Source organism: Tiliqua scincoides, chromosome 4 (genome assembly GCF_035046505.1).
Source record: "Tiliqua scincoides isolate rTilSci1 chromosome 4, rTilSci1.hap2, whole genome shotgun sequence".
Lineage (NCBI taxonomy): Eukaryota > Metazoa > Chordata > Lepidosauria > Squamata > Scincidae > Tiliqua > Tiliqua scincoides.
This window is the reverse complement of record NC_089824.1, coordinates 59,852,843-59,871,702: the sequence shown is the minus strand read 5'-3', so window position 1 is coordinate 59,871,702 and position 18,860 is coordinate 59,852,843. Positions and strand designations below refer to the sequence as shown.

The following is an 18,860-nucleotide window of genomic DNA, read 5'->3' as shown; positions in this document are numbered from 1 at the left end:
TCTTAAACACAGAAACTAATAACTAATTTAGCTATAAACACCCATAAACATTTGGTTCATTAACATAAGTAAACATGTGAACATTTTCCCTATTAAACTGCTAAGAATTTGCTCTGTTTAAATGATTTGTTTAACATAAATGGTTGACTTTTATGTTAAACAACATAAATGGTTGTTTAACATAAATGGTTTAACATAAATGGTGATATAGGATTAGCCTATATCACCCCAGGCCTCCTAACGCCTTATAAGGCAGAAAAAGTCACTTCCTGTTTTGATGGAAAAAACCGGAAGTCACACTTTTTGCCGTGTTAGAGTCCTTCTGAACGTGGCAGAGGCTGCGGATGGACACACATGGCCTCTGCTGGGCTCAGGAGACCCTCAAGATCTTCCGGCAAGGGGAGGGGAGCAGAGGACCCTCCAATCCATGGATAAGTGAAAACTAAGGAATCCATGGATATGGAGGGCACTCTGTAGTTTATGCCCTGTAATTTTAACTTACAAGTATACCGATTCAGATAGGCTATTGTAAAAAATATCAGATTTAGATTTTAAAAACTTGATTAATATTTATAAAGTATTCCTATATATACTTACATGAGAGTGTGAATACAATGAGACCCACAGGTACCTCTTGTTTTACATAGGTTTAATTTACATGTTTTTGAAATAACGCGATATCAAAATTAATACTGAAACCTAACTTGCACGCACTAATTTTCAACATAATGCAGTGAAATTTTCTGGCACTCCTGCATGTTTGACTGGCTTTATGTGCGTTCCTTTGATTTTTAACTTACACGCTTTTGGAATACGTGTTGATTTTTTACAAATCAACACTTGCTTGTACTTCCATGAATGAAACCCTCACTTGCCTGTACTTCCAAGTAGACATGTATAGAATTGAGCTACAGGTTATTAATATTTAGCTATCCAGCAGTGAATGTTTTTGCTTAGATCCTCTCGGTATAGAGAGACCACTAAAACAGAAAATGTATCTTTTGTCTCTAATGAAATTTAGTTCTACAGTGCATATGAACTGCATGAACAGAGACTTTGGATTATGATGCTAAGGGCACAATCCTAACCTACTTTCCAGCACTAGCATAGCTCTGCCAGTGGGGCATGTGCTGCATCCTGCAGTTAGGTAGCAGTCACAGAGGCCCCTTCAAGGTAAGGGAATGTTTGTTTCCTTACCTCAGAGCTGCATTGTCCTTACCTTGGTGATGGAAAGTTGGTTAGGATTGCGCCCTAAATTGCATAAAGACGCTAACTGCAAACCAATATGTTTTAGGTATCATAGCAACTAGTTCATGCATATGCTAGTTCAGAAAAGACATGAATTTCAAAGTTTATGTATTGATTTAAATCAGTTTACATCATTCCACCACAGTTAAGAGGAATTACCCAAGTAACTGATATAACTATTTAGAAGGTTAGTATTTACTGTTTGTTCAAACTCATCAACATACAATAAAGCAACATAAAAAATGGGGGATCCATGAATATTAACAGAAGGTGGAAAGACAGTTGGGGGAACAGAAAAGGCATCCTCTTTTCTTTCCACTATTCTTACTGGCATGCATCCACCACAACCTTAGTAGATCCATTGTTGCAGGCAAAAGACAGAGGAACAGAGCAGGCCACCTTATTCTCATTAGTGTTTATTTTAAGGAAATTTTGTTTGCTTTTAAAAGAAAAGAAAGAAAGAAAAAACACACAGCCAGAAAATAAAGCACATTAAAGTTCATGAAATATCGTATTTGCAAATGCAGCCAAGGAGATCAGGGTAGGCAGAATATAAATTTCATAGCACAATGGCATATAGGCCACAGATCAAGCAACTTTTTATTCAGGCAATTCATAAAATCATTCAGGTAATTTGACAACAGCCATTCTATTCAAGTAATTTGACCACAGCCAGGTCTTACTACTTCCCAAAGTCCTTAAAAATAGAAATCTGGAAAAGAGAAGGCCCATTCTCTTACTAGATGTGAAGAAAACATACAGTTTAAAGTTTTAACCAACCAAGAAAGAAAGTAAAGCTCACATTGCATAGATCAGGTGGTCGAGTTTGCAGAAAAATTTGCTCAGTGTTTAGAAAACATGGAAGCTCAAGCAATACATGTTTAACACCAAGAGTACTGCAAGGTGCTCACTGTAAGGACCACACACTAGTGGCACCTCCCCCTTCAGCAGGAGGTAGATCAAGAGCCAAAAGTATGGTAGCTATATATAGGTGTCCCCCAGTATCCACCAGAAATAGTTCTTGCTGCTAATGCGGATAGCAGTGAACCCTACTCAAATCTCCCCATCACCATGATAACTCACCTCTTTGTTTGCAAACACTTTGGAAGAGGCAGCTTTTTCTTCATTTCGCTTTGGAGCATGAAGCAAACAGCAAGAACCAAGTCTCATGCTGTTAGAAGATGCTATAGGAGGCGATTGGGAGAACACTAACTAGCAGAGGATTTCCTTTTAATGTCCTCACAATAGCCTCCTGTAGCGTCCTTTTGCAATATGAGTCTAGATCAGTGGTTCCCAAACTTTTTCGGGCTAATGCCCCCTTGAGGCCCAGGAAAAATTCCTAGCACCCCCCACCTCTTTGCTTAATAGTCTACTGCAAATTCAAAACAAGTAATACAACACTATAAAAAAAAACATATGTATTTGACAAATAAATCTAGTAAACAGTATTTAAAGTTAAATATATAACATTTAACATTTTTAATAAAGAACATTTTTAAAAAGCTAAATTTGCATCTCTTCTGCAACTACGTTGTCTTCACAAGTTTAATGGGATGGATGTATTTGGTGTAGGGATATCAGCTTATCAACATCTGGCTGGAAGGAACTAAGGAAAAGTCTTAGATCCCCACGTTCAATAATGTTCAGTCTGTTTCTTTGCTTGGAAAGTAGGTAGGCGACTGCACTGAAGCCTCGCTCCACTAAATATGATGTAGGGAAAACAATGAAGTACATCTTAACTTTGTTCCACAATGCAGGGTATCGGTCAAAAATTTTTTTTTGTAACCAAAAGTCTTGATATGACTGTTTGAACTTTGGCCTGAGCTCAATGTCATTTTGGAGTGAAATAAGTTCTTCCTCTACCATTCCTGTTTCATCATTGCCGATATCTAGGAATGGATTTATCACCCAGTCTGGTATCTGAAGCAAAAAAAGATCCTGAAATCTATCAGACATGTCTCTGTGCAACTCATCCAGGTGTGCACAATACACTTGTGGGTTATCGTCTAGTATGCTCTTCTCCTTCTCCAATTCAGAGAGGCTCGGAAACTGAAAGAGCTCACGACGGGCTATGTTATGTCTGAACAACTGTAACTTCGAGCGAAACGTGGAGAGAACAGATTTGACTTTGATAAGGCTAATCTCATTTCCTTGCAGTTGCAGATTAACTTCGTTAAACTTTGTGAATACATCAGAATACATGTTTCTTAGTTCATCAGAGAGAACAGGATTGGAGTCTTGGAAGAATTCAACAACTGTTCCAAAAACTGAATAGAAACGTCTCAGGCAGTTTCCCTTTGACAGCCATCTAACTTCTGTGTGCAACAACAAATGTTCAAAATCTTCATCGTTCTCAATGCAGAGCTGTCGAAACAATCGAGAATTGAGAGCATGTGCCTTAATTTTATTTATCGCTTTGATAATAGTGTTTAAAGATTCGTGAAGTCGACTGCTTAGGTTTTTTGCGACCAAATGTTGCCTGTGAATTACACTGTGGACCGTAAACACACCAGGTACAGCTTTTTTCTAGAAACTGATGAAGCCACGGTAACAACCTGTCATCGCAGGTGCCCCATCTGTTGCACAAGCAAGAATGTTGGTAAGCGGGATATCTTTCTCCTTGAAAAAAGTCTCAACAACACGAAATACTGACTCCCCTTTTGTATCTGTTTCTAATTGTCTTGCAAATAACAGCTCTTGAACCAAACTTTCATCTTTGACAAAACGAACATAAGCAAGAAGCAAAGATTGATTGCCTGGAAGAATGGACTCATCTAATTGTAAACCAAATTCTATTGTTCTAAGCATGTTACACAATGTGTCTTCAATATTTTCAGCCATTTCATCCACTCTTCTTTGAACAGAGTTATCACTGAGAGGAATAGCTTTAATAATTTGTTCGGGTGACTTGTGTAGAACTGTGCGCAGAACCTCACTGACTGCTGGCAGAATAAGCTGTTCCCCAATTGTATGAGGCTTACCAGATCTAGCAATTAGCAATGAGATGTTGTATGATGCACGCAAACCATCACTGGATTGCTGTGAAGTGCTAGCAAACATATTTACAATATTTTTCCTTTTCTGTAATTGTTCCCGAAATGACTGAAAATATGCTAAGTTTTTGTCTGCTTTATCAGAGTGCATTTTCTTCAAATGCTGTAGGAGCCTGGAAGGTTTCAGGGCTTCATTTGAAAAAACTCCCTCACACAGTAGGCACATTGGTTGCTGCTCATTATTTGGTGCTGGTACAAATCCATATTTCAGATATTCCACACTGTATTGCCTACACTTCTTTTTTTGTTTGCTGTGTTGGAGCCATATTTTATTCTGGAACAAGAATATGCAAGTTCTTTGCAAAGCACGCACTCGCTATTTGCAGCAAACTTTGCAACCAACCTTCTCTGCAGAGTCTGCAGAAGTCTCCAGCAGGCCAAGTCAAGAAACACCTGTGCAAATCACACACCACTACTTGCAGCAAACTTTGCAACCAACCTTTTTGCATCCAGCATCAACCATCTTGTATATGTATAAATTTATAAATAAATATGTATAAATATATTGCATATATTTTTTATCTTGGGGCAGGGGGGTGCATGCATGACGAGATTTTCTTTGGGGCAGTGCAGGCAGGTCCAGAGGGGTTGGGGGGGGCAAGACTAGTTAGGCTGCAATCCAAGCCACTTCATTTCAGGGGGCTTACTTCTGAGTAGACACAACTGGGATGGCTCAGACTGGGAGATAGAGGCTGCAGGTGCAAGGGGGGGTTGGGAGGGGGAGATTGCTGGACTGGGGGCGAGCCCAACTGAGTAATGGACCTTACTTATGAGTAGACACAAGTAGGATGAGTAATGTTTTTAACGTAATGTATTGAGGCTGCAATCCTTAAGACACTTTCTTGGGAGTAAGTCCCACTGTATATAATGGAACTTACTTCTGAGTAGACAGCCTCAGGATTGCACACTTATACTTCCTTCTCCTCTTTTACCTGGATATCAATGGAGAAGGCTGCTGCTGAGCTGTGTTGGTCCCAGGCAGGCAGCACAACGCCGCTGCAGAGGCTGTGGTGGCGACGGCAGGCACAAGGCACAGGCAAGCAGCTGTGGCCACACAGGCAGCAGGCAGGCACCAGGACCAGCGTTGAGGCTGTGGCCACACAAGCAGGGAGGCAGGCGGCAAAACGGCGCAGGGGAAGAGCACTCACAAGGCTGTTGCCTCAGAAGTCTGGAGCGCTCTGAGCGGTGGGGGGGAGGAGCCTCCTTCTCCTGCTCATTGACTCCAGGCAGAGAAAAACAAATCAGAGGCGCGCAAGGACAAAGCGCACCAAATTCAAACGCTGGCCGCCTGGAACCCCTTTTTTTTGGTGGCGGCCAGCGTTTTTCACCTGGCCTGACCTGTCACTTCCCCCCTATCGCCCACTTTGTCCCCATCGCCCCCCTAACGCCCACTTTACTTTCAACGCCCCCTTGGATCTTTCCAACGCCCCCTGGGGGGCGCTAGCGCCCACTTTGAAAATCACTGGTCTAGATCAATGTTTCTCAAACTGTGGGTCGGCCCCATTCATTTCAATGTGTATTTTATTTTTTATATATTAAACTTGATGCTACCATAGATTGTGACTGCATTTGGGGAAATCTTACAGATTTGTACTGTTAACAGGCTACTATGTATATACTTTTAACCATGACAGTCAATGGGGCTTACTCCTGGGTAAGGGTGGGTAGGATTGCAGCTTTGGGATGTTTGGGGAATTTTTTAAAAACACATCAGTAACTGCTTGGGAGTATTAGGAGGGTTCTTTATTTTAAATAATTTTTTTAACTTATACTTACTGTAAACTTGTTATTTACTCAATTTGATTTTGTCCTATAGGAGGTGTTAAAAATTTTCCTGCTTGATGATGTCACTTCTTGCCTTGACATCACTTCCAGGTTAATGACATAACTTCTGGTGGGTCCCGGATAGACTGTCATTCTCAAAATTGGGTCCCATTTTATAAAGTTTGAGAACCACTGGTCTAGGTTCTTACTGTTTGCTTCCTGTTCCAAAGCAAAATGAAGAGAAACTTACTTTTGCAAAGTAACGCAAAGGGAAATGAGCCATCATGACAGAGGTGGGGCTTTGAGTAGGGTTCACTGCTATCCGCTGTTTCAGATATTTTTGATCACAACAGGAACCTATTCCCCGGAATTTGAGAACCACAGATAACTGTGGATTCTGGTGTGTGTGCCTGTAATTAACAGGGATGGGAAAACCCAGCATGGCTTGCTGACCCCTAATACTCCATATCCATGGGGGATGGACAGACCTGGAATGCATCCCTGTGAACACAGGAGATGCCACTACTCCTAGGTAAATATTTAAGATTGCAGCCTTAGCCCCTTTACCATTCTTTCCCCCCCCCCCCCTCAAAAGAAGCACCAGATTTAAATCTTGGTCTGGCAGATGCAGATCTCAGTTTTAAGAGGTTCAAATCCCTGCTCAGCTACAAAGCTTCTTGAGTGACCACAGACCAGTCACCATCAATCTCAGCTACTTCACAGAACTGTTGTGAGGACAAAAGGAGGGAAGAACTATGTATACCACCCCAAACTCCTTGAAGGAAGAGTGGTATAAAGGTATGAAAGATAAATATGAGATACTAATTATGTTCTTCAAATTATCATATAATATTTCTCTTTATTACATGCACTGACTAATCTAAAGATCTCAGTACTCAATATTGTTCCAAAGCTAATATCTCAAGGAAGGTTATCAAAACGAGATTTTTCTTAAAACTGATGTTTCTCCTTCATTTCCAGTTACTCCACTATCAAACATGTTTGTGTAATGCTGCTGCACTTAATGAAACTTTCTTCCAATGTTTCTTGATTTGCACTAAATTCTAATATTGATTTTTTTTGTTTTTCCAGCCTTTCAGTTTAAGAGAGTTTATTCTTCCATTTCCCCCTCTCCCAAATTTTACATGTGTGATTAAACAGAAGAAGAGGGCCAAACAGACACAGCACCTGGAAGTTAGCAATAGCTCTGTCCCTTTTGCTTTCCACTTCACTCTTCTTACTTTCCCAATGGGATTCTTTGGAAAATTGATACTTCCACTGCTACCAACAAGGCTGGGAAGCCCAGACAGAATGAGACACTTTGGAAAGCCTCCCTTCCATGTTAAAAGACAGCCCCAAAACCAGAATATCCCCTTAAAAGCAAATAGCAGCAGAAAGTGTGGCAAGGGGATGTGGCAAACCCACTCCCTCCTAACTGAATTTGGATGAGGCAGGTAAAGCACTAAAAATGCAAAGTGTATTAAAAGACTGAAGAAACAAAGCACTACTGGAAGTCCAAAGAATAAAAGCAAAATGCTTTTCAAAAAGCAAACAAGGCTGACAATGTGAGGGTGTTTGTTGGCAAGGAAATTAAAACGCAAGTAGCAAAATAAGGGTGCAATCCTAACCTCTTATGTCAGTGCTTTCCAGCACTGGCATAGTGGTATCAAGGGGTCATGTGCTGCATCCTGCAGTTGGCCGTCACTCATGGAGGCCTCCCCAAAGTAAGGGAATGTTTGTTCCCTTACCTCTTGCCCTTATCTCAGTGCTGGAAAGCACTGACGTAAGGAGTTAGGATTGCGCCCTAAACCAATTCCCTAATGCAGTGTTTCTCAAACTGTGGGTCAGAACCCACTAGGTGGGTCCCCATTCATTTCAAGATTTTATTTTTAATATATTAGACTTGATGCTATCATGGTATTTGACTGCATCTGGGGAAATGTTACAGCTCTGTACTTTAAAGCTGCTATGTATATGCATTTACCAATACCTGTAATAGTAAATAGGGCTTACTCCTGGGTAAGTGTGGGTAGGATTGCACTCTAGGATAGTAAAAATTTTTCCTGCTTGATGATATCACTTATGGTCATAACATCACCTCTGATGGGTCCGGACAGATTCTCATTCTAAAAGGTGGTCCTGGTGCTAAATGTGTGAGAACCATTGCACTAATGCATCTAAACGGAATATTGTCCCCATTCTAATCACATATGCTTTACTGGTCCAGGTCCTTAACACTCACAATACAGGATGGTAAGTGAGCAAGCCCCTCTCACAATACAGTAATTTTACAGCAACGGACTGAGCAACACTACTGAACATCTTTCAGCGTGACCTTAAAACTTAGGGTTGATGTTGTCATAGATCCAACCAACTGGATGGTTTACAACAAACTGACACCTCTACTTGCCCCAACTGTGCTTGATATAGGTGTTATTTATATGGTGCCATCTGTATACATTTATTTACATTTTTTAAAAGCACTTAATGCAACATGCAGCTTGACCATTAATTAGACATAAGTTTTCGTTTTACACAGCTCCCCTCTTTGACGGTAAATGACCATTTATATTTTAATTATTTACTGATATGAAGATTACATTACTGTAAAGCATAAGTTACTTCACTGAACAAAACACTTTTCAATTAGCAAGTAACAATTTCAATTCACACATACACAGGCTAGGAATCAGGATCCTGGGCCTTGGGCAAGAGGCACAGTTAGAAGAATCTGTGGCTCAGCTATAGCTCTACCCATATTGTTCTGACACTACTTTTATACAACATGAACTACTCTTTTCTACTGAAAGCTGGCATAGTTACATTGGCAGTACTAGTCTCATTTTCTGTTGCCAACAAAAAATTACCTATGTTGTGAGACATGATCATGTCATTCTGCAGTGCGGTCAGGGTTACAGTGGCATAGGTTTAAGAAATCACCTAAGCACTTTGAATCCCCCCTTCACAGCCAGCCCAAGCCCTTTCATAAGTGACTTATGCTAATTGGCAATGCAAGACAAATATTTCAAGAGCTGCCTTAACCCATTTTTGCCAGGCCCACAGTTGTCTCTATTGTGTATATGCAATACTGGGCAGAAATTGCTTAAACAAGGAAAGGCATGATGGGAGATGTTTGTGAACATAACCACAAAATTGCATATAAATAGTACTTCAACCTGTAGTGTTAAAAATGTTTTTTTTACCCACCTCAACATATACAGGAAAGCTGTCTAATAACAGTAGCTCCAATTTCCTTAATAGACTTGTTAGGTCTGGATAAGAAAATTCATCCCAAAAACAAGTCCAGTCGTGAGTAACTGAATTAGATTGTATTACCAATTAATTCTTATACACCGTAACAAGCAAAAGCAAGGGGAAGATAAGTTTTTTCCACATACACATACCCAGTGTCCCATAACTTAAAAAAAAAAATCAGCTACATTAATATTTAAATGTTATGTGATGACTACAGAAATTTTTTCTTTGTTCAATTTTTAAGTGACCACATAGCTCACAAAGAGTACAAATAATTTATCTGTGTTTTTGTGGTCATAGGGATAGCTACATGTAACATGTGAAGCACTGTTAGCTTTGATAGGCAAAGTTTTTCTTCAGCGAAAAGTCGTCAAATCAGGCTCTTCTGGTAGGGGCTTCACAACACTACTTCCCTGCCACAATCTCAATCTGCAGGAGACTGAATCCAGTCCTTATGCACCTTGGAATAAAAGCTCCTATTGGCATTAAAGACAAGTTTCCTTGGGGGTAAATAGCAGTTGGATTGCTTCCTCTTCCACTGCTTGAAACCATGGCAACAAAGGAATAAAAAAACCTACCCTGCCACCACAGTCCTGTTATTCACTAAGCTGCCAATGGCTGTTATTCACTAAGAAAAAACTAACAACCCAATCCTAACCTGCACTGGCACAGCTAGGCGGCATGGCCTGCGCTGCATCCAGTGAAGCTTAGGAGGTGGCTGGAGATCTCCTCAGGGTGATATACTTCCCCTTACCCTGGGTAAAGCCCCAGCCACAAGATATAGCGCCAGCTATATTGCTGGAGCAAATCGGGGAAGCCCCATGTAGGGTTGACCAGCCTAAGAAGGGGATTTGGATTTGGTTGTGGCACGTGCCATCACTACCAAACCTGCCCCCATGTCCAATCCTCCCCCCACCCAATGATGCCCCCTCCCTGCCTCCAACCACCCTCTCCCAGCCCCCCTGCAACCTAACTTGGACCAGTTGGCACTGGGGTTGGATGTAGTCCTGCCCAGCCAGCTCCAGCCCAATCGGCTCACAAGTAGCTGCAAACACGCCTTACAGCATGTATGAGACACTCTAAGCCAGCATAGAAATGGCTGTGTTGGCTCAAGCGCAGGTTTGGATCGCACTGTAGGACCATCAAGGCTAATAGGGTTTTAAACTTCACATGTAGTATGGTCCCAACACATACCACACCATACAGGTTTTCACTTTTCATGTACCATTCTCTACAGCAGTGTTTCTCAAATTGTGGGTTGTGAGCCAATTTTAGGTGGGTCAGCATTCATTTCAATATTTTATTTTTAATATGTTAAGACTTCATGCTACCATAGTATGTGACATTTGGGGAAATGTTTCAGTTCTGCACTTGTAGCAGGCACTTATAGACATGCTTTTAACAGTTAATGGGACTTACTCCTGGGTAAGTGTGGGTAGGATTGCAGCCTAGGATTGTTAAAAAATTTCTTGCTTGATGATGTCACTTCCAGTCATGAAATAACTTCCGGTCAGTCCTGACAGATTCACATTCTAAAAAGTGGGTCCTGGTGCTAAAAGTGTGAGAACCACTGCTCTACAGCAAAGATTCTCTTCCAGTCTCCAGGCCCCTTTACATTCCTAAGTGGAGTCTGAGAGACCCCTGCCAGCACATGCACAGAGTCTCAGGGAGCCCCAGAGTACCAGTGCATGTATGGAGTGGTTCAACACCAAGTAGATGGCAGCCAATTACTGTGCGTTTGTGGAGCCCCTGAATGGTTCTCAGGGAGCCCAAGGGCTCCCAAGTGTACACTTTGAGAAACATTGCTCTACAGTTTCCTTATTTCAAGAAGTCCACAAGGTCAGAAAAGGTAAGTAAAGTTAACAAAGCACCAGAAAGACAGGTAAAATTACAATGTGCCTGTACACAGCTTGATGTATTAGGAGTGCGAGCAGTTTGTTGGTTTGTTTAAAGTAGGTATAGTGATTACTGGTGCACTATGATGTTTGAAAGAGATCTAATTTCAAACCATTTTTAGCTTTGGTCATTCATGTTCAAGAAGACAGAGTTCAAACTCAGAATAAATTCAAAGAATGATATGACATCACAGAAAAGGAAAACATATATTAATCTTTTTCTAAGAATGATAGGCCTAACAGCAAAAACAAGAATAGAAAAGGAATATGAATATAACGTACTCTATAAATAGATGCAAATGTATTATCAGAACATAAAAGGAAATTTAGGTCAATAATAATTATAGACATAGCTATTGATTATGTCTGCAATAATAAATTCATGGTAATCTGAAGCTGAACAAATGAATGTTCTTTCTATTTTTAAATAATCTTCTAGCTAAGTCCTATTGGGATCAGGAAAGACTGTACTCTGTCACCTTAGATCAAGGAGGCTTCCCTCTCCTCTCCTACTCAGGGTAATCAGAGACTACCATAACTAGTATTACTAGGTGTAGTAGATCTGTAAGAGCCAATTTTTTATAAATTGGTGCTTTTTGCTTCATCCTCAGAAACCAATTGGTCACTAAATTTTGGCTCAAGAAGAAGCATCCCTCCAGTTCAAACTAGCTAGCTACCACAGGTAGTTGGAGAAAATAGTTCATCCTTGCAGGAAAGGGGTTGGCAACATACGGCCTCCAGGTTAGATCCGGCCTGTAGTCTCTAGCCCATAGTTGAGTGAGACTTTCCCCTGGGAAGTGGTGGTGACAGTGGACCAAGGACTCCGTGAGGCTGGGCAGGTGGCTCGGGCAGCAGGTGTGGCCTGATAGTGCAACCCTGTTAGTCCTGCTGGACCTCTCGGCGGCATTCGACACCATCGACCATGGTGTCCTTCTGGGCCGGCTGGCCAGGTTGGGGCTTGGAGGCACTGTTTTGAAGTGGTTCCGCTCCTTCCTGGTTGACAGATCCTAGAAGGTGGTGCTGGGGGATGCCTGTTCGGCACCCCGACCTCTTAGGTTTGGGGTGCCGCAGGGTTCCATCTTATCCCCCATGCTTTTTAACATCTACATGAAGCCGCTGGGAGAGGTCATCCTGGGGTTTGGAGTGGGTTGCCACCAGTATGCTGATGACACCTAGTTTTATCTCTCCTTTCCCCCTGATTCTGAGGAGGCAGTTGGGGTCCTGGATCGCTGTCTGGAGGCGGTTAGGGACTGGATGTGGGCGAACAAGCTGAAATTAAATCCGGATAAGACAGAGGTGCTCTTGGTTCGGAAATCCACAGCTCGGGTGCTGGACTATCGTCCTGCTCTGAATGGGGTTGCACTCCCTCTGAAGGAGCAGGTCTGCAGCTTGGAGATTCTCCTGGATCCACAGCTGCTCCTGGAGTCCCAGGTGGCGGCGGTGACCAGGAGAGCCTTTGCTCAGCTTCCGCTGATTCGCCAGCTGCGACCGTACCTGAGCTGCACGGACCTGGCCACAGTAACCCGTGCCCTAGTGACATCTAGATTAGATTACTGCAATGCGCTCTACGTGGGGCTGCCTTTGAAGACGGTCCGGAAATTACAACTAGTACAGAACGCGGCTGCTCGTGTGGTTGCCGGGGCACGTCGGTTTGACTCTGTCGAGCCGTTGCTCCGGCGGCTACACTGGTTGCCGGTTCTGTTCCGGGCCCAATTCAAGGTGCTAGTTTTGACTTTTAAAGCCCTTTACGGCTTGGGTCCGGGGTATTTGAGGAACCGCCTCCTTCCCTACAATCCGGCCCATGCTCTTAGATCTTCTGGGGGGGCCCTTTTGACTGTGCCGCCACTAAGAGATGTGAGAGGGGTGGCGGCCAGGAAGAGGGCCTTCTCGGTGGTGGCCCCCGAACTGTGGAATACCCTCCCCTTAGAACTGCTCCCTCGTTGCTAACGTTTTGGCGTGGACTGAAGACCTTTTTATTTCAAAAAGCTTTTAATTGTTGACAGGCTGGCTGGCGTTCTTGCTTTTTATATGAAAATCCACGGGGTTTGTTTTGTTTTTAGCTTTTTAATCATTGTAAATTGTTTTTAACTGTTTTTCATGCTGTATTTTTAAACTGTTTGTTAGCCGCCTTGTGTGCCCGTTGGGCAAAAAGGCGGGGTACAAATTAATAAAATAATAATAATAGTTGAGCTGCCAATACTGCCTGAAGAGCTAAGCAGGAGATATCATGGTCTCATTTCTGGATGGGTGATGGAATGCCAGGCTGTGACAAGTTAGCTGCTGTACCCGTTGTGGCAGAATGGAGTCACTAATGAGCTGATTAGCCACCGCAGTGAGAATGTGTGAAGGCCAGCCAGCAAAGAACGGAAAAACCTTTGAGACCTGTCTGGGCTAGATTTACGATGCCTGCTGAAGCTTGATGGCACATAGCCAGAAAAGATAATCCACACCATAAAGGCAACATCTGGTGACTGAGGGCTCTGTGAGTTTTCTACAAAATATACTGTAAAAACCACTATTGAAAAATGGTGGTTTATACTCAGCCTGCCTATGTAAACCTCCTTGAATGCCATCTTAAAAAAAAAAAAAAAGCAGTGGTGTGTGTGTCTGTGAGAGAGAGAGAGAGAGAGAGTGTGCGCGCGCACTGGGCTAAGCAAGGAGGCAGCAGTGGCCTCTTTTTTTTTTGGATGCAGTGCTGTTGGTCTTGTATGTGACAGGGATGACAGTGGTGAAGTTACAGCATCTGACGTTGGACACCACCTTCTGGAAGTGCCTGAACTTGGAAGTATCTCCAGGTTTATGGTGCTCTCAGCAGCCTACTGCTTTTTTCGCCATAGAACTGAAAGAAGCTGTCAACCACTCTGAGCGGCTCACAACCGTTATCAGCAAGGAGGGGGTGCAGGAGAAGGTACTGAGGGAGTGATGGGCTACCCTTACCACCACAAGCACCTTTTCCTGCACCCACCATTCCTTGGAATCCGCCATCAGGGGTGCAGGTGGGCACTCCATAATGTAACCCCTATCCCCCTTAGCTACACCACTGGGGCAGGATGGCCAATGTGTGTACTCAGCCTCAACATGCTCACCATCACTGTTTCCTGTAACGTGCACAGCCGAGCGGCCATGCAAACCTCCAAACTTGGCAACGTGGAACTTCAGTGATTTGGTGATGACATCATTGCCAAATGTCTGGAAGTGGTGTCATGGCGCTGTGGCCCACCGTCCACTTACAGACATGACCTCTGGTTGCTGTGCCAAAGAAGGTTGCTGCCCCTACTGTTGAGCACGGTCAGATTTCTTTGCATGAATCTGACCTAAAATGGTCCTTAACATTGTGAAACATTTGTGCCACACAGCACACTGAATCTACTCTCTGCCCAATGCACCCAATAATAGTCAACAATGTGGTGCACAACAGTATGCTGATAGATGAGGGATGGAAATTGTAATCATGGATCTAAAATTTTATTAACATTTCTGTGAAATCACTGACCATTAAAGATACCTAGATAAGAATTTAAAAGTACCTGCATCATCTTACATTTCTAGAAATACATTACTACAAATATTTTGTAGCATCTTTATTTGCAAGATATGCTTCCTTTCACTTCCACAGAGTGAGACACTCGCTATCCCCAGTTTACTGATAGATACCAGAGCAGGTATTCATTGAAGGCTGAACACGAATGCAGGCACCAGAAGCAAGTGAAACTCTTTTATCCACATGCTCTCAATATAATTTTTTTTTAAATTCTAAAAGCTGCTCTGGCTATTTTTAGCTGAATGGTGCAGTTACTATTTCTGTTCTGCTTCTATGCCATTCAGTGCTTCAAAATGAAAGAGGAATATTAGCAAGGCAAAAGTTGGAAGGGAAGACGCTATGCTCCCCGCAGCAAAAAATACCGTATCTTGAAGCATAAAGCAGCTTGGCTCTTAGCACTCTTCTGCTAAGGCAAGCGTGTGGAACAAGACTAAGGCTAACTGGCCTGCATGAAGTAAGGCAAGCAATGTTTACCGGCCGTACTGCCAAAGTTGTTTCCTTTATGCTCCATAACCGCCCTTTAAAACTTGCCGCACATTCATTGTTACTGCGCGCTCTCTCTCCCCAGCAGCCTATAGAGATGCACGCAAATGCGCACACACGACACACACACAGACACGCTCCCTGCCGTCTCTTCCTTTGCTGCAGATCAGAACTCGGTGTTATCAGCACTGCTACGATGACTGAACGCGATCACCCCACGAAAAAGCACCACAAGCCTCGCACGGCGCGGGGCGGAGCAGACCCGAAAGACAGCCAGCCAGCCAGCCAGCCCCACAAGGAAGGAGGGAGGGAGAGGCTGTGACAGCGGCGGCAGCCATGGCTCCAGCTGCAGCAGCAGCAGCCAGTAGAGCCAGGCTGGGGTCGAGGGCTTGCCGGCAGAGCCACTGCGCTGACTGACAGCCCCCGTGCAGAAGCATCTGGGGAGGGGAAGGGAAGGCAAGGGGCGTCCACGAGCGTTCGCGCAGCGTTCCATGGACGCCAAGGGGTTGCGGTGCCTCCATTACGAGGGAAGGCAGCGCAAGAAAGGGGGTGGGGAGGAAGGGGGAGTGTTCTCTCTCTCTCCCTCTTCCACACACAAACACACAGCACGGGGGGGGCAGAAAGGAGCACAAGGAAGCGAGAGCACTAGGCGCGCAGTCCAGACCCTCCCCAAAGCTGGCAGCCACAGGGAGTGCTGCAGGCAGGCAGGCAGGCAGGCAAGGGGGTTACATCTGCTCGGAGGCGCGCGCGCGCACACGCACTCTGCCACACACACTCTCTCACAGACACACGCACTGGGTCTGTCTCTCTCTCTCTCTCTCTCTCTCTCTCACACACACACACACACACACAGAGCGCTAGGAAAGGCACCGAAAGGGGCGGGGACACACCCTCATCTCCGCCACAGAAGACACGAGAATGGGAACCACACTTGGGAAAAGGAGGAAGTTTGGCAGGCAGACACTCTCTCTGACACATACAGGGAGAGGGAGCCTCTCAGCCCCACGCTCAGCGACCAAAGCGGCTCCCCCCGCCCCAGAGGAGGGGTGTCACCCCTGCCCGTCCTCCCCCTCCTCACCCGCGGCTCCGGGGCTTCCCCTCCTTACCTTCCCTCAGCAGAAGGGAGGCGGTTCCTCCTCAGCAGGCGCTGCGCCCCGTTCCTCCGAACGGCACCCCAGCCAGCCGCCCGTCCGCGGCGCCCTCAGTCCCAGCGGCGCTCGCAAAGCCACGGCCAAGAGTCGGGCGCTGACGACTCCCCTCGGTTCGGTTCGGCTCAGCCGCTCGCCTCTGCCCAGCTCCCCACCCCGTCCGTCAGAATGTCGGTTTGCGACCGGGCGCGCCGATTGGCTGAGTGGCCGCGCACGTGACCGCGGACGGGCGAGAGCGGCGGGCAGGCACGCGCCGCGGCCGCGAGCGTTCGGCCGAGGGGAGGCGAGCGCGAGCGCGGCAGCCGTTGACGCCGTCCCCTTCCCTCCGAGCTCGGCATCTCGGAACGAGAACGGCCGTTGGGCGGCCGCCGCGGCGCGCGCAGGGGAAGCGAGTAACGGGCCCGGACGCGCTGAAAGGGGGCGGGGTCGGGAGGCGAGTGGCGCTCACTGCGCAGGCGCCCGACGTGGTCTCGGGCTCCTCTGGGGCGGTGCGGTTGGAACTTTCTGGAAATAGCGGCGGCCGTGGAGGGCGGGGTGCGCCCCGCAGGCGGAGGAGGAAGCCCAGGCGCGGGCCGGCTCGCTCGGGCACATCAAGTAGTCACCGGGACATCGCCGCCGGCCAGCCCCCCCCCCCGGAGCCGGCCACTTCCTTCCCCAGGGAATGGCTTTTCCGGCTATAGTGGCGCAGTGAGTTTTTCATCAGCAACGAGTGCGCATGCGCGGCTGGTCTGAAGGCGCTGCTGCATCTCACTAGCGGCCGCCCGACCGCGGGACGGGGTTTCTTCGGCCCCTGGAAAGGCTCGCAGCCCCCCTCGGGTAGCGCGCGGGAGGAGTCGTCGCAGCTCGGCCCGCGATCTCTCCCTTTGTGACGGTGTTGTCCGCATAGCGATATCCCAAGGGAAAGCCCGACGCGCCCCAGCGATCAGGGCTTCGTGAAGGGAGGGGCCTCGTGAGTGACCAGGCGCCCTCCTGGGGCTTCCCAGGCCTCTTCTGCCCAGTGCTGCATGGAGGCCATAGAGGTCAGATGTGTACACCTGGGGCTGGGAGGGTAGCTTCTGAGGGGGCTGCCAGGCGCCCTCTCTATTCCTCTCAACTCTCTTGCACTGTCCTCAGAGGTGTAACTAAGGTCTGGGGGGCACAGTCACTTCTGAGCCCTCCCTGGAGAAGGTGCTGGCAGCTTTTCACCCCCCTTCCTTTTCCTGTGGAGGCCCCTTTGGCTCCTTCTGGGTTCCTCCTGGAGGAGGTGCTGGTGGCTTAGCGCACTTCCTTGCCTTTTCCTGTGGAAGCTGCCCTTTGGATCCTGCCCTTCTGGGTCCATCCCTTTGGAGAGCCTATACTAGAAAAGGAATGGGGATGCAACGCTGCCAGCATCTTCTCCAGGGAGAACCCAGAAGTGACATCACAGTGTCATGTGACATCATGCCATCACTACCCCAGGCGCTGGGGCTTCTAGTTACACCTCTGAATGTCATGAACTTCACTGGTACTGAGTTCAGGGAAACTGGGGAATGCATTTTCAAATAAAATTATCTCCATTTGAGACCCAACTGTGGTAAAAGTCTTAATGAAAATATTTCAGCTGCATATTTTTTCTGTTCTATTTAGGTTTAATGTGTTGTTTTGAGAAGATAGTGTGTGTTAAGTTCTGGGATGATACAGTTTCCTTGCCTTGCACTGAAGTGTGAATACAGATTTCTACCACAATTATGTCCATGTAGGAATTGCTACTAAAAGCAATTTCATTTGGCTATCCATGTGGGTTGATGAATACTTTAATGAACAGAAGATGTGGCTTATGCAAAAGTTATGTCATAATGAGCTATTCTGTGAAACACTAGATAGTAAATGCAACCCACCAGTGGAATCCTGTCAGCTCAGGACTACTGATGGCCTGAATAGATGTGTAAGCACCTTTTTGACTTGTACAATTGTGATGTCTGGCTGCCATTCTGCTAAGAATTAACAAACATTAGGAGGTGGAAGTATTTGGACATGGGAAACTCCAGTGAAACACTTTTCTTGATTAATGTATCTCCAAACTGGAGAACTTGATATGATGAATGGGACTTGTTAACAGGATAGACTGTTGTTTCTGCCAACTTTAATAGCCAGCCACTTGTTTAAGGGCTTGCTGTCAAAGTATTTTGTCAAAACAATGAATTCAACTGGTGTTAGAGTTTAAAAAATTCCTGGCACCAAGATAACCCAGTGACTGATTTCAGAAACCCTAAAATTTTTTGCAGTGGTTCTTGCAGATATTGATACATAAATGGCCCAATCCTTCAGGGCCAAAGCACTGGTTTCCTGCATGCTGCCCTGGCAACAGACATCACAAAAGTGCTGTAAAGTACTTCATGACAGCCAAGCAGTAGGAGGCAGAGGACAGCTTAGGTATGCAGTAGCTTTTTGCACTAGTGGGAGAAGTAATGGGACCATTAAGTGCGTGCTGAGTGGCATGGAGGTGGACTGGGCA

General features: G+C 45.5%; 1 protein-coding gene across 4 annotated transcripts in view; it reads right to left on the bottom strand.

The window, feature by feature from the left end:
- The window catches only part of ANKRD12 (ankyrin repeat domain 12), a 79,777-nt gene extending 63,237 nt beyond the window's left edge, over positions 1–16,540 (bottom strand). For all 4 annotated transcript variants that reach the window (XM_066623891.1, XM_066623887.1, XM_066623889.1 and 1 more), the window contains exon 1: positions 16,346–16,540. The gene's annotated coding sequence lies outside the window, so the exon portion shown is untranslated. The remainder of the gene's footprint in view (positions 1–16,345) is intronic.
- Positions 16,541–18,860: the final 2,320 nt, after the last annotated feature.